Raw genomic sequence first — 12323 nt, forward strand, 5'->3', positions numbered from 1 at the left:
TCTCTCTCTGCCTGCCTCTCTGCCTACTTACGATCTCTGTCTGTCAAATAAATAAATAAAAAAATCTAAAAAAAAAAAAAAAAAAAAAAAAAAAAAAGAAACTAACCTTCAAGAAATACTCCTTGTTGAGCTTTGGTGTAGTATCAAATAAGACTACCCACAATTATCTGAAAAGACTGTTAAAACATTCTTCTCTTTCCTAACTATATATCTATGTAGTCTGGATTTACTTCATCTACTTCAACCAAAAAGTAAATTATAACAATCAAGCTCTCTTTTATTAAGCTAGACATTGAAGGGATTTGCAAAAAAAAAAAAAAGTTAAACAATGCCACTCTTCTCCCTAAATTGTTTTTTTCCCTGAAAACTATGGTTCTTTAAAATAAACATTATTATTTATGTTGACATGTAATCGATTTAGTATTGTTATTTTAAATGAATGAATATTTTTAAATGTCATCAGCTTGAATATCAATAGACACAACTCATATAAACAAAAACTCTTTGGGGACCTTAATAGATTGTCACTGTGTAAATAGGTCCCTGGGACCAAGAGTTTGAGTATTGTCATCTTAGACCTTCAGCACTGTCACCTCTTTGATCTGTGTGCTCAGAGTGATGTGCTCCTCTTGTTTTTAACCTGTAAATGTTAAAACCCCAGAGATCATTGCATTTCAGAGAGTGATCATGTTACATTATCGGCTGCAGTTTCACAAGGCTAAGGAGTTTGGGAGTTCGGAGGCTTAATGACCTGCAGCATGGAAAGCCATGCTGTGAAAAATAATACCAAACAGCTGGTGGGAATCGAATGCCCACAGAGAGTTGTCCTTGGATGTGTCAATCTTTCACCTCGAACTTGTAGACCTATAACTATGATCTCTCCATTAAGCGGGAGCCAGGCTGGGCCATGTGTAGATTATTCCTTGAAAGGGCATTTGTCATGGTGGATGGGATTCTGGGGGTTGCTTTTTCAGTGCTGCCTCTTCTTCTTTCTCAGAGATGACCCATAAGTTGGCCCAAATGGACCGGTAGCCAATGAGAATGTCAGCCCTTCCATAAGCCCGTCTCCGCAGAGCTACAGGCATTTTCAGGCCTCATCTAGCCTCCTCATGGGGTAAGTTGTCTTGGCCTGGACCAGATGGATTCCCTCAGGAGGTTTGGCTAAAACATCTTCTTTTTCTGAATGTCTGAAGCCCGTAAGCTCATAGGCACCCATCTGTTCCTCTTGAAAATGTGTCTTGCCATTGGGTTTGGGATGATATGGAATTTCCACTGCAAGTGAAATGTCTCTGGCCTATTTCCTCTGACACCCAGTTCCCACTTCACAGGTGATGGGTTTTCTGGAAAGACAGACTTAAATGTGATGCTAGCACTTTGGAGTTCTGTGTCTGATTGTAGTGTCTAAATTCGGCCATTCACCCTCTTGATCTCTAGTCTCCCTACTCAAAGGAGCTGTGTGAACAAGGGCAAAAGCTAAATGGAAACCACAAAAGGCTTGAAAAGAAACTGATGAACCAAGAAATGTGGGATTCCTATGATAAGCAGAGATTAAGCCAGAGACTTCAGGAAAGCTATCTACTTCTCCTTCTTGAATCTCTGTTTGTTTTACCTGCAAATAAGAGGATATCATGACTATAATTCAAGAAAAAGCCAAATCAACTGTTCAAATAGGGTAACTAGACACAGTTGGCCTCAGATACTAGCAGGTTACTCACATGGGCAGCCCAATCCTTGATGGTCCAAGTAACTTGGTCAATAGTTGGAGAAGGGGGAAGGTAAAATGGAGATGAGAAGGCTTATTCCCCTCCCATATGAGAGATAGTACTTGGCTTAGACTGCGACAGGAAAAAGAACAAAGAATATGTCCTTCTGGACAGTGTTTCTCAGTCTCAACACTATTGACATTTTGGGCTGTGTCATTCTTTGCTGTGGCAGGGCCGTCCTCTATGGTATAGGATGTTTAGGAGCAACTCTGATCTTAACCCAGTAGATACTAGTAGGACCCTTCTTTCTCTAAGTGACAACAATAAAAATTGCCTACAGACATTGCCAAATATGTCTCCCATCCCTTAACCTGAGAACCACTGCTCTGGGGTCCCTGCAAGAGTGGCCTGGCTTCTGCATTTGAGAAACAGAAATTAGTTACACATATACCAGTGAATATCCTCTATCTCTGGACAACCAGCTTAGAAAGTCCTCTTCTGATGGTGAACAATTTGGAAAAGGAATGGACCCAGGGTCTGAGATTCTTGCTGCACACTGCTCTCTGGGACAACCCCTCTTTCTAATTTCCTGTGAAGAAAAGCAAAAATTCAATCTCTTTCCACCGCAGTTCAGATAAGGAAGAAGAAAATGCACATGGTAGAGTTCAGGGCTATAATGTTTGGTTTATCCCTTGGTAACATACTATCCCAAGTATTATTATACTTTATAATTATATTATATTATATATATATTATATTATTATATATTATTATAAATTATTATACATTATCCAGGACTCAGATTAGCAGCCTTTCTCTGGAAAGTGTTTTCTGGCTACCTGTTTCATATAATTTCCTTCTGAAATCTTTTAATATTTGGCTAAAGATCATTTTGTGTTTTCTAGTCATTTTAACAGACATTTTTGGGTCTTTTTTGCGGGGGAGGGTCCACCCAATAGAAGTAAGGTTGCCAGGTCTCTTACTTATAATTTGTTACAGGGAAGGTGTTTATTGTTTTGGATCCATCTCACCTCGATGGAGGTAGCAGGATGATGTGTTATAGATGAGGACTATACTCTGGATACTAATCTCGGCAATCTGAACAAGCATCCATTATCCCAAACTGTAAAACAAGGAACTCAATTCAAAGGAAATTGGTGAGAAGGAAACATATAGTTGCCCAAAGACATGTTAGAGATCCATCCAACAACATCATTTACAGCCCCTTCACCTCTTACTGCCTGTTAACCTTCAGCATCTCACTTTACTACCTTGAGCCTTAGTTCCCTAATCAGTAAAATCCAAGTGTAGTAATATGTGCATTAGAAAGTTTTTGTGTAGATGAAAGAATGAATATACAGAATGAGAACTGAGCCCTGAGGAGGTTCGGGAAAGAGACGACCAAGTCTCCAGGGGTTGAGTTTGGGTGGAGCGGGAGACTTGAGCAAGCATGTGATTGTGAAGAGATGGGCCCAAGAATATTTTAACCGCTATGAACGTTTGGGGAGGAAGAGTAGAAACATCTAAACAATTTTTTTTTAAATGAAGTGTTTGTGGAAAAAAAAAATCTGTCTTCCACTTAAAAAAATCTAGGTGATTGCTAGTTTATTTATACAAGCTTTCAGGTCAGATTTGTGGCTTTTTCCAGTGGCAAATTCTACAGAAAGAGACATGAGGGAACCCACGTTTTTATAGATTACATAAAAATGTGGCTGTAAAAACTCCCCTTAAGTTCTCAACAAACACTGGTTTCTTCTTCTCTGATAGGATCTTGTGCAGGTATCCTGTGCAGTATCCACGTGTCCCTCTCTTATAACTGATAGATATTCTAAGTGTGCCAACATGTTGACAAATCTGACTGGGAATGGCAGGTGAAGGAGGTGGCACTTGGATCAAGTTTGTGATGCATTTTTATAATGGGAAAACTGTGAGTTTTGGTCTAGACAAGAAGTAATCAAAGATGAGTTTGGACCATGTTTGGTTTTATTATTTTAAAAAGTATATACTACACAGCAGCTATGGATTGGAGCAACTCAAGCTGCAAAACAGATTTGGCTGAAAGTGCATTCTTATTATTTCTGGGGCCAGAGCCCATACCAATTCATGACTCAGGCATTCAGAGCGAACTTCCAATGATGAAACCTTTCTGATGAATTTGTGGCAGGAATTGGTGGAGGGTATTTGGTCCTTCATCAATTTCCCAGCTCCTGGAGAGGAGACTTGGGTGAGAGGCAAGGGCTGACAGGCCCCAAGAAGGTCCCATTGTCCAAGAGAGGCAGCCTCGTGTGGGGAGGAAGGCTGGTATTAGAGTCAGAGAGAAGCTCCTGCACATTGTGCATTTCTTCTCTTAAATAATAGCTTTGTTGAAATATTACTCACATACCATAAAATTTACCATTTTTAACATCTTAATTTCATTTATTTCCAGTGTTCTAAGATTAATTGTTTATGCACCACACCCAGTACTCCATGCAATACGTGCCCTCCTTAATACTCACCACCAGGCTCACCCATCCCCCCACCCCATTCCTTTCCCAAACCCTCAGTTTGTTTCTCAGAGTTCACAGTCTCTCATGCTTCATCTCCTCCTCTGATTTCTCCCAATTCACTTTTCCTTTCCTTCTCCTAATGTCCTCCATGTTATTACTTATGCTCCAAAGTAAGTGAAAAGAGAAAGTTGACTTTCTCTGCTTGACTTATTTCACTCAGCATAATTTCCTCCAGTCCTGTCCATGTTGATACAAAAGTTGGGTACTCATCCTTTCTGATGGCTGCATACTATTCCATTGTATATATGGACCACATCTTCCTTACCCATTCGTCTGTTGAAGGACATCTCAGCTCTTTCCAGTTTGACGATTGTAGATATTGCTGCTATGAACATTGGGATACATATGGTCCTTATTTTCACTATATCTGTAACTGGATGTTATATTTGAGAGCAGTTTTAGGGACACAGTAAAATTAGGTAGAAGGTACAGAGATTTCCCATATGTCCCCTGCTCCCACACATGCAGAGACTCCTCCACTAGCAGTGTCATGCTCCAGAGTGGTACATTAGCTATCTTTCATGAACCTGCACTGACACGTTGTTATCACCCAAAGCCGATAATAGTCCACACTAGGGTTCACTCTTGATGTACATTCTATGTGCTTAGACAAATGAATAATGACATATGTCTACCCTAATAGTATCATGTGCTCTAATTCACCATTTGAGCTGTGCTCTGTGCTCAAATTCACCATTTTAAAGTATAGAATTCAGTGTTTTTTTAGTATATGAACATGCTTATGCAACCATCACCACCATCTAATTCCAGAATATTATCATAGCCTCTAAATAGATACTCCTTAGCCCTCAGCAGCCACTCTCCAACCCTCCTCCATGAGCCCTTGGCAGTCACTAATCTTTCTGTCTCTGTGGATTTTCCTGTTCTGGATATTTCATGTAAATGGAAACATGTAATATATGGCTTTATATGACTGGCTTCTTTTACTTAGTTTAATGTTTTCAAGACTTGTCGTGTTGTAGCATGTGTCAGTTCTTTATTCTTTGGGATTGTCACATATATTCCATGGCAGTGTCACATGTTTTGTTCATTCATTCATTGGTTGGTAGACATTTGGACTGTCTTCCATTTTTTTGGTTATTAAAAGTAATGATACTGTGAACATGTATGTAAAGGTTTCTGTATGGACACATATTTCTCTTGGAAATTCTCATGGAAATATGCCTAGGAGTGGAATTGGTGGATCATGTGGCTGTATGTTTAGCATTTTGAGGAACTGCCAAGCTGTTTTTCAAAGTGGCTGGGCCATGTTATTATTCTACCAGCAATATATAAGGGTTCCAATTTCTCCAGATTTCACCAAGACTTGTTATTGTTGGTCTTTTTGATACATTCATTTATTCTTTCATTTATTTTCTCAACAGTTAGTTACTGGGTACCTATGTCTGCTAGAGACTATGGCAAAACAATGAGAAAATCACACAAGAAGCTTATGATGTTTTCACAGAGAAAAACTATAATTGTAGGATAATATAAATAAAACAACATGCAATTTTGTGAAGAATTACAAGGTGGGGGCAGTGCACGATGCTCTGAGATTGCATACCAGTGAGACCAGACTTTACCCAGAGGTTTAAGCATGGTTTCCCTGAGTGACAGGGCTGAAAGGTACAAGGTAAATGTTTATTATGTGCATATTTGACTGTGAGCAATAGTGTGAACGTATCTGTGCCTCTCTTCTTCCTGTGCGATACAGAGTTAGAGTGGTTTGGGGGCTCAGTGCAAGCCAGTGTCAGTCACAGATGAATTCCCTCGATTAGTGAGTCTCTGGTTTCCACTTGTAATCTTCCACCGTCACTCACACTCTAGAAGAGTGGTCTCTAGACAGATAATGGTGAAGATGATGCTGAAGATGTTGAAGTAAGCTAGGATTTGGTGAGTGCCTTCTGTGTGCTAGGTACTGTGCTAAAAAATTTACCACATCTTATTCATTCCTCATGACGACACTGCAATGGAAGGGGGTCAGCATGAGATTAGAAAGAGGGAGAAGATAAAGAAAGCAATGGGATATATCCCACAGCAACTTCTTTCAAGATATGTCTCCAAAGGCAAAGGAAACAAAAGCGAAAATCAACTTTTGGGACTTCATCAAGATCAAAAGCTTCTGCACAGCAAAGGAAACATTTAACAAAACAAAGAGGCAACCCACGGAATGGGAGAAGATATTTGCAAATGACAGTACAGACAAAAGGTTGATATCCAGGATTTATAAAGAACTCATCAAACTCAACACACACAGAACAGATAATCATGTCAAAAAATGGGCAGAAGACATAAACAGACACTTCTCCAATGAAGACATACAAATGGCTATCAGACACATGAAAAAATGTTCATCATCACTAGCCATCAGGGAGATTCAAATTAAAACCACATTGAGATACCACCTTACACCAGTTAGAATGGCCAAAATAAGCAAGACAGGAAGCAACATGTGTTGGAGGGGATGTGGAGAAAGGGGAACCTTCTTACACTGTTGGTGGGAATGCAAGTTGGTGCAGCCACTTTGGAGAACAGTGTGGAGATTCCTCAAGAAATTAAAAATAGAGCTTCCCTATGACCCTGCAATTGCATTACTGGGTATTTACCCAAAAGATACAGATGTCGTGAAAAGAAGGGCCATTCATACCCCGATGTTCATAGCAGCAATGGCCACGGTCGCCAAACTGTGGAAAGAACCAAGATGCCCTTCAACGGACAAATGGATAAGGAAGATGTGGTCCATATACACTATGGAGTATGATGCCTCCATCAGAAAGGATGAATACCCAACTTTTGTAGCAACATGGATGGGACTGGAAGAGATTATGCTGAGTGAAATAAGTCAAGCAGAGAGAGTCAATTATCGTATGGTTTCACTTATTTGTGGAGCATAACAAATAACATGGAGGACAAGGGGAGATAGAAAGGAGAAGGGAGTTGAGGGAAATTAGAAGGGGAGGTAAACCATGAGAGACTATGGACTCTGAAAAACAACCTGAGGGTTTTGAAGGGGCGGGGCAGTGGGAGGTTGGGGGAACCAGGTAGTGGGTATTAGAGAGGGCACAGATTGCATGGAGCACTGGGTGTGGTACAAAAACAATGAATACTGTTATGCTGAAAAGAAATTAAAAAAAAAAAAAAGAAAGAAGGCAATGGGGAAAAAAGGCACTGAGTTTCTGTATGAGGGAACTGGGATTGTGGTTGAAGAAATAATTCTGAGGCAGATATTTCTGAGCACCTTTAGAAAGCGCCTGAAACAGGTACTTGGTTTCAGAAAAAAATATTTTTATGCAATTTAATTCTGTTTATACTTAGGAGGGTATTTTATTTCTTGAATATGGAATGCAATTTCTTTTATTTCAAATTACTTCTCTGGTATTTAAACTAAATAGTTTAGCTTAATTACATATAACAAACCTCCCAGTATAAGGGCCTGGATCCCAAACCCAGCTACAAATTTGTTTCTAGCCCAGGCAATAAATGCATACCTGGAGCAAATTCAAAAAGGGAAACCACTTTAATTAGGTTTGAAAGTGTCTCCAATCAGTTCCAGAATAGCCGTCACTGGATTTATGGTGCGCCTTCCAAACTGTAGCTCTCTTCATACCCAGCTGAAGCGAGAAGGCCCCAGAGAAAACAGCATGATTTCTTGAAACCTAAATATTTATCTCCCCAAACAAGTGCCCCTAGAAAATATGGACAAGACCGATGGCAGGAAAAGTGGCTCACCTGGGCCAAGCCTGTCAGTTAACCTTTATCATTGTATCTGTATCTACTTAATTGTGAGGGTTCTAGAAGCATTAATTCAATCAAACCTTCCTTGGAACAGTTCCATAAGTACAGTCTGACCCCACTAATCTGTCACACAACAATTACCTTCTCTCTTACATTTACATCCAATGGCAGTAAGAGAGGGCTTTACTGGAGCAGGAGCTGTCACTGAGACGCAGAGTGGGTAAGTGACTTGCAGAATGTTGCTAAATTCTAAATGTCAGGACCAGGATTCAAGGCCATGTCACTCCACCGCCAGTATTTTGAGCCCAAGGAATATACTCAAAGGAAAATGTTGCAATAAAAATAATGATCAGTCATCTCATTTATATGGTTCCCAACTGTTTTGAAGTTGGCTCACCTGTTAATTTCTGTTTGAGTCTTTTATCCTTGTTTTCCCAGCTGTAATACATGAATGTGATACAAACATGAGAAAATACACAGACAGCATGGGGTGTGAAGTTGGAAAAGTGGGACCAGAGCCTGGCTTTCCATTTCTCTGTGATGTAGCTTTGGGCTTAGCCACTCTAACCCTTGTTTGCTTCCTCTGGGTGGAGAGAATTAACACTTCTGGGAAAAGAGCTGTGGTAAATATGAAGGGAGAGAATGCCCTGTAGACTCTAAAATGCCTTCTGTGTTACTTACTACTTTCAAAATCTACAAGAGTATAATTAAGTCTGACAAAAAGAAGTCTGTGAGGTCTTCTCTGAGAGAGTTAACCGGAGATGGCACTTATCCTTGAACACTCAACAACCAGCTCTTCTTCTTGTGGGAATGATGTCGTAGTTGCAAAGAAGATAGGGCAACAAGGTTGGAACTCTCAGTATTTCCACAATGTGCTGGGCACTGTGCCAAGTGCTCTGTCGATATTATCCCACGTAAACACATCTGTGTGTTTGGTAGTATTATAATCCTCCCTTCACAGTTGGAAATTGTGCACCATTTGGGGCAATTTGCTTCAGTTAGCCCAGTTAAATGATCATCTCTTTTGTTGCACCTTCTTTTGCCCTTCCATTTCCTTGTTATTATCAAAGTGGTTTGCCATTAGAGGTTTAAGTCTTTCTCCTAGATGACTGTCATGTATTTTTAATAGGATTGACTGTGTGGTAGTGTAGTAGACAGAACACATCCCTGCCCTCCCCCAAAGATGTCCACATTCTATTTCAGGACCTACAGATATGTTACCTGACATGGTAAAAGGGCTTTGCCTATATGATTGAGGCAAGGCCCTTGAGGTGGAAAGATTATCCTAAATATGTGGATGGGCCCAGTGTAATCAGAAAGGTCCAGTGTAATCCAAAAGGCAGAGAAGGAGAGATGATGACAAAGCAAAGGCTGGAGTGGTATATTTAAAAGGTGGAATAAGAGGTCAGTGCCAAGGGATGCAAGCAGCCCATAGCAGCTAGAAAGGCAAGGAGATTAATTCTCCTCTAGAACTTTGAGAATGCATCCTGTTCTGATGTTATTGTGCTTATAGTCCAGTTAGACCCATTTTGGACTTCTCACCTCAAGAACTGTAAGGCACTGGGTTTAAATTCACTGACCTTGAGTTGTTTTAAGCTACTGAGTTTGTGATAATTTGTTATAGCAGCTATAGGAAACTAACACAAAGGGTCAAATTGAATAATTATCAATGGCAAAACAAACAAACAAACAAAAACAAAACAAAAAACCCAACTGCACATTATCATCATAAACATTCAAATAGCTCTCCTGCAGAGGACTATAAACATTCAGAGTAGCAACAAATTGGGAAGCCAGCCAGTGAGGTCAAGGCAACACAGCTAGGAAGTATAGGTCCTGGAATCCAAAATCAGGTCTTTCTGACCACGTCCACTCTCTTTCTTTATAAATATGACTTGTGTAGCAACTCACTCAGGTCCATAGCTGGTTACCAGAAGAGCAAGGCTTACATGTGGTCCTTATGCTCCAAATCCCATTTTCTCAAGAGCAGTGAGAACCAGATCTGGTTCTCCTGCCTCCTCTGTGTGCCTTATTTCTGCAGTCACCTGAGTGTGGTGCTCATTCATCACTTGTGACTAGTTTGTCTGTACTCAAGATCCTGTGCCAGTGATTAATTGGCATACAATAGAGCTCAGTGTGAAATAATCACTAATGAAGTGGTTAATGTTTGCTGAATGTCCCAAGACTGCACTTTGATTCCTTGTCAGCACCACCCATCATTGAAAGCGAGTCCTGATAGAAGACTCTTTCTTGGTGTAAACAGAGGCTGGGGTTATGCACAGTTCAGGGCATATCCTATAGAATATCATGTCCTTCCCAGTGCTGAGGTTAGGACACAGCTATATGACAGGGCTGTTTCTCAGGGAGGAAAGGAAACTACATGTGGTTGGGCACCCGTTGTCTACACAGAATTAGACCTGTGCTTTCAGATCACATAATTCTCACAACTGCATTATGAAGTGTTATGTTATGCTTAGAGTAAGGGGTCAATGGGGTTAAAAAACAAAATTCAACTGAGTAAATCTGAAGATCTCATTGGCTTTATTAAGCAATTCATGAATTGGACAGCATCCCTTCTAGCAAGTAAAGGGATGCTCTTAGGGTCGTACAAAATGGAAGGTTTATATGGGAAGGAGGGAAGGGCATGGAAGTGGTTAGCAAAGGAAAAGAAAGGATTGCTTCAGGTCAGGACATCTTTTTGCAGGAAGGGACCTATAGGATTTTTGTCATGTTGATTACCTCCCGAGTGCTGATAGAAAATTTCAGATGGACTGTTAGTCAAATAGTTGCATTTCTGGGAAAGGCTAAAACTGTAATTCACTCTTGGTTTGCTGTTTTGGGGTCAGATGACTCCATTTTTGGCTTCTTGTCTCTTTTTTTAACATTGAGGGCAAAAAAAAGGTTGTAATTCATATCATTGGGTAATCAAAAGGTACTTAGTGTCCCCTGTTTCCACTTACAAACAGGAGTTTTCAAATTCCATTATTGACCAATGCATAATGCATAACATGTAGTTTATTTGGACATGCAAATGTCCTGAATAAAGCTGCTTTAAATCATTTGTGTAGTGCTGGATAAGACACCAAGTGTTGATGCAAACTATACCAGCATAGGATTCAAAGACTAGGATTGTACTTGGGTTATTAGTATTATTTTTTATCTTGGGCACATTAAAATTTTGAAAAGTCTTCTCTTTGGACTTTCTTACCTGTCGAGAGAGTGCAATGTGGAAAAATAGCATAGGTTTGAAGACAGCAAATCTTGATTAAAATTCTGGTTCAGCCAGCTGTTAACTGTGGCCTTAAGGAAGTCACTTAACCTCAGTTACCCTCAGGTCCTTCATTAGGAAAATGAAGATAATGATATGTGGTGAGTAGGGCTCTTTAAGAATTAAAAATAATAAATTATAAACACCCAGAAAGCAAGTTGGCACATAGGAGTTCCCAGTAAGTGGTAGCTCTACAACGAGAGATGTTTGACTAAGTAATCTCTAGATCCTCTGCATGTCTATAATTTTAGTTTTTCAAAACCTTTGACTGCTGTTTATGGGCAACTTATTACATAGTAGGCCCTATGCCAAAGATTATACTTACATTATCTCATTAAATCTTCATCACAACTTTAGGAGGTAAGTCCTATCAAATCCTTATAGATAAGGACACGTAGGCACAGAGAAGATAAAAAAACTCTCCCTGTTAAAAAAAACTAGCAAGTCAATATTTGAATCTAAATATCACTGTCTCCAGAACTCCCACTCTTTTAAAGATTTTATTTTTTTACTTGACAGAGATCACAAGTACGCAGAAAGGCAGGCGGGGGTCGGGCGCGGGGGAAGCAGGCTCCCTGCCAAGCAGAGAGCCTGATGGGGGCTTGATCCCAGGACACTGGGACCATGCATGACCTGAGCCAAAGACAGATGCTTTAACCCACTGAGCCACCCAGGCACCCCAGGCACTCTTAACACTCTTAAAATTAAGCCCTTGTTAACAATACATATCCATGTACGTTATCACTTTTGTAGAAAAGGCTGGACATCCATTCCATCCTTTTTCTCTAATGCAGATGGCACAGCAGTGACTTACTGAGTCTCTCTGAGTCCCTAGATAGCAACACAAACAATCGCAGTACTTTCAGTAGAAACTTATAACTGAGGACAACTGTCAAAGCTGTGAAAATAAGTGAGACTTAAAAGTTTTGTTGTCCATGTTCTCAATGAGATAAAGAGTTACTTCTCAGGGTAGATGGGAACCTTCTTTCTGAGATTAGTCAGGGGATGTTTGGGCTGTCATTCCAGTTTTCCCCCATTCCTCCTTGTTGATTCTCAACTACTGTA

At 40.1% G+C, this 12323-nt stretch overlaps 1 long non-coding RNA gene across 1 annotated transcript in view; it reads left to right on the top strand.

The window, feature by feature from the left end:
* LOC309853223 overlaps window positions 1-12323 on the top strand; it is a 572893-nt gene that overhangs the window by 214455 nt on the left and 346115 nt on the right. The window contains exon 3 of the long non-coding RNA XR_014305583.1: window positions 998-1114. This is a non-coding gene — a long non-coding RNA (uncharacterized lncRNA). The remainder of the gene's footprint in view (window positions 1-997; window positions 1115-12323) is intronic.

This window comes from Mustela nivalis (genome assembly GCF_964662115.1).
Source record: "Mustela nivalis genome assembly, chromosome: 18".
Classification (NCBI taxonomy): Eukaryota; Metazoa; Chordata; class Mammalia; order Carnivora; family Mustelidae; genus Mustela; species Mustela nivalis.